Below are 4,451 nucleotides of genomic sequence, written 5' to 3'. Positions count from 1 at the left end.
CATATTTCATCTATGCATCCATAATATGTCTGCTTATTCCCATTTGGGTCTGTGGCATCTATGCGGACACCACTGTTTTGGTTGGTACTCCTTTTATCTTGGGCTACTGTGTAGAATATGTTCCCATTTATCTCGTACCCTTTGTATGTGACGATATGCCATGATGGTTGCATAGCCAATAAATATAGTTGCTCATGGATGCTCTCATCACCTTGACATTTTTTTCGCAACCAACCGCCGAAAGTTTCCATGTGCTTACGCATAATCCAAGCTTCAGTCTTCCCTGGAAACTCGGATCGTAAGAGATCCTTGTGTGTCTCAATATACGAATCTACCAAAGAGGAGTTCTATAGAACTGTATAGTGCGCTTTATTGAAATAATCATCATCCGTACCAATATATGTTTTCCTCCCTAGTGTCCCCTTTTCGCTTAGTCTCCCCTCATGTCTCGATTCAGGAACACCAATTGAGTCAAGGTCGGGAATAAAGTCAACACAGAACTCAATGACCTCTTCTGTTCCATAGCCCTTGGCGATGCTTCCTTCTGAGCGAGCACAGTTGTGAACATATTTCTTCAGGACTCCCATGAATCTCTCTAAGGGGAACATGTTGTGTAGGAACACAGGACCGAGAGTGAAAATCTCCTTGACTAGGTGAACTAGGAGGTGTGTCATAATATCAAAGAAGGAAGGAGGGAACACCAACTCAAAGCTGACGAGACATTGAACCACATCATTCTGTAGTTTAGCTAGATCAGTTGGATCAATTGCCTTCTGAGAAATTGCATTGAGGAATGCACATAGCTTTAGGTGGCTAGACGTACATTTGGAGGTAGAATTCCTCTTAATGCAACTGGAAGTAATTACGTCATGAGAATGTGACAGTCATGGGACTTTAAGTTACAGAATTTCTTCTCTAGCACATTTATAATACCCTTTATATTCGAGGAGAATCCAGATGGTACCTTGATGTTGTTTAAGCATTCAAACATGATTTCCTTCTCCTCTTTGCTTAGAGTGTAGCTAGCAGAACGTAAGTAATGGCGTCCATCATCTGTCTTCTCTGGATGCAGGTTGTCTCTTTCTCTCAAACAATGCAGGTCCTGTCGTGCTTCAAATGTGTCCTTAGGCTTTCCATACACACCCATAAAGCCTAGCAGGTTCACACAAAGATTCTTCATCAGGTGCATCACGTCGATCGAGCTGCGGACCTCTAGGACTTGCCAATAGGGTAGGTCCCAAAATATGGACTTCTTCTTCCACATGGGTGCGTGACCATTAGCGTTGTTCGGAACAGGTTGGCTTCCATGTCCTTTTCCAAAGACGACTTTCACATCATTGACCATATCGAGTACATCCTCACTGGTTCGGTTGCGAGGCTTGGTCAGGTGGTCTGCCTTCCCTTTAAAATGCTTGCCTTTCTTTCTTACGGGGTGATTTGCAGGAAGAAATCGATGATGGCCAAGGTACACGACCTTTCAACATTTTTTCAAGAATACACCTCTAATATCACCGAAGCAGTGTGTGCATGCATTATATCCCTTGTTTGACTGTCCTGAAAGATTACTTAGAGCAGGCCAATCATTGATTGTTACGAACAATAATGCTCGCAGATCAAAGTGTTCCTGTTTGTACTCATCCCACACATGTACACCTTCTTTATTCCACAAAATGAGAAGTTCATCAATAAGTGGTCTCAGGTACACATCGATGTCATTGCCAGGTTGCTTCGGGCCTTGGATGAGCACAGGCATCATAATGAACTTCCGCTTCATGCATAACCAAGGAAGAATGTTGTAGATACTTAGAGTAACAGGCCAAGTGCTATGACTACTGTTCTGCTCTCCAAAAGGATTGATACTATCTGTACTTAAAGCAAACCTTAAGTTTCTTGCATCATTTGCAAACTCCGGGAATTCTCTGTCGATTGCTCTCCACTGGGACCCATCAGTAGGGTGTCTCAACATATTGTCTACCTTACGGTCTTCTTTGTGCCATCGCAACAATTTTGCATGTTCTTTGTTTCTGAACAGACGTTTCAAGCATGGTATTATAGGAGCATACCACATAACCTTGGCAGGGATTTTCTTCCGCGGACGTTCGCCCTCAACATCACTAGGGTCATCTCGCCTGATCTTATACCGCGACGCATGGCATACCGGGCATGCATCCAATTTCTCGTACTCTTTGCCACGGTACAGGATGCAGTCATTAGGACATGCATGTATCTTCTCTATTTCTAGCCCCATAGGACAGACAACTTGTTTTGCTTCGTAGGTAGTGGCGGGCAATTCATTGTCCTTCGGAAGCATCTTCTTTTGGATTTTTAGTAACTCTTCAAATCCCTTGTCAGATACACCATTCTTTGCCTTCCATTGCAGCAATTCTAGTGTGGCTCCCAACTTTTTCTGCCCTGCATCACAAGTTGGGTACAACAATTTCTTGTGATCTTCTAGCATCCGCTCGAACTTGATCTTCTCCTTTTCACTTTCACATTCTCTTTGTGCGTCACGAATGACCTGAGAAAGATCATCAGCCGGCTCATCTTCTGCGGCTACCTCTTCTTCAGCTTCTCCCATTGCAGTATCATTGAAGCACGCACCATCGGGAATAATATCATTATTGTCCCATTGTTCTTCTTCACCTTCTTCCATTACAACACCGGTTTCTCTGTACTTTGTCCAACAAATATAGTTTGGCATAAAACCCGACTTGAACAAGTGTGAATGAAGAGTCCTTGAGCAAGGATATTCCACCGTATTCTTACATATGGCACATGGGCAGCACATGAAACCGTCGCGTTTGTTTGCCTCGGCCGCACGTAACAAAGAATGCACGCCGTCAATGAACTCTTGGGAGCGGCGATCAACATTATACATCCAATGACGGCTCATCTGCATTACATGACATAAATACCATATTAAAACCTAGATCATAATTAATTATTTATACAACATGCGTGCCACCACAAAAGATACAAATTTATGAAAGCATCGCTACGATGTAGACAATCCCAACTACCACTAAAAGAACTAAAGCTAAAATACATTTTAGGAGCACAAGGATTTCGCGACCAATCTCAACTAAAACAGACAGATCCCCCGATTGTGCAACATCTTTGGGCTTCTTTGGCTAGATCACTGCCTCATTAGCCGCCGTATCTGCCTGTTGTGCAAGATATTTTTGCACGAGTTCAATATACTCTTCCTCCCAGTAGAAGCCTAAACATCGTCCACTGCCATCCCACTGAAATTAAAACAAAAAATTAGAACTTTAATCACAACCATCATGAAAATAGGTATAAACTAACCATAATCATTAAATACGATAAAATAACTCACATTGCGATCCGGACACTTGTAGAAGATACGATCCTTGTTGGGACCCTCCTTCTTCACTCGGTACTCCATCATAATCTTCGTCTCATCACGACACTTGACGCATGGAATGAGAGGGAGACCCGACCTAAGTCACTTTGAAAACCCATGAGAGGCCGAGGACCCGGAAGCAGTTGCCATCTACTCTCTATACTCATTTTTAATACACTATAAATTTCTCCTTTTATAAACAAATAAAATTAAGAAACTATAAAATTATCTAGATCTCTAAACAATGATATTTTTAATGGTCATTGTGTTCTCGTCTTTTACTACGGCAGGTAAGTAATTCACATGATATTTCCGCAAATTAACAGAAGAATGGGAGTGTACACACATAACAATCGATTATCGTTTATATTTATATATATACTACGTTTGGGTACGGTGATTGACAGACTACTGCGATGATATCGGGACGTGTGAATGAATAACCATCCGTACTACTTGACCTTGCTTATGTGATCATCTCGGCAAGCATTTCTCCACCGGACGGCACCGTACTTGGCCACGGAAGAGCTCCAATTCTACGAGGAAGGAAACACGGTCTTCCACGATATCGGGACATGTGAATAAATAACCATCCGTACTAGTTGAACTTGCTTACGTGATCATCTCGGCGAACATTTCTCCACCGGACGGCACCGTACTTGGTCAAGGAAGAGCTCTGATTCTACGAGGAAGGGAACACGGTCTTCCACGACCGTTGTCGCTCTCCCTCATAGAATCAAAGCACCTCCTTGACGTTCGTTACCGTTCGGCAGAGAACATGCTCGCCAAAATGAACACGGTCCGCTAGTTCAACTAGTACGGATTTTCTATAATTTTCTAACTATTTTCTAAGTTTTTCATTTCATAAAAAGTTAAAATAAAAGTACGGTGATTGATAGACTACTGCGATGATATCGGGACATGTGAATAAATAACCATCCGTACTAGTTGAACTTGCTTACGTGATCATCTCGGCGAGCATTTCTCCACCGGACGGCACCGTACTTGGTCAAGGAAGAGCTCCGATTCTACGAGGAAGGGAACACGGTCTCCCACGACCGTTGTCGCTCTCCCTCGTAGAATC

Source organism: Miscanthus floridulus, chromosome 4 (genome assembly GCF_019320115.1).
Source record: "Miscanthus floridulus cultivar M001 chromosome 4, ASM1932011v1, whole genome shotgun sequence".
In the NCBI taxonomy this organism is placed as follows: Eukaryota; Viridiplantae; Streptophyta; class Magnoliopsida; order Poales; family Poaceae; genus Miscanthus; species Miscanthus floridulus.
This window is presented reverse-complemented; position numbering follows the sequence as displayed.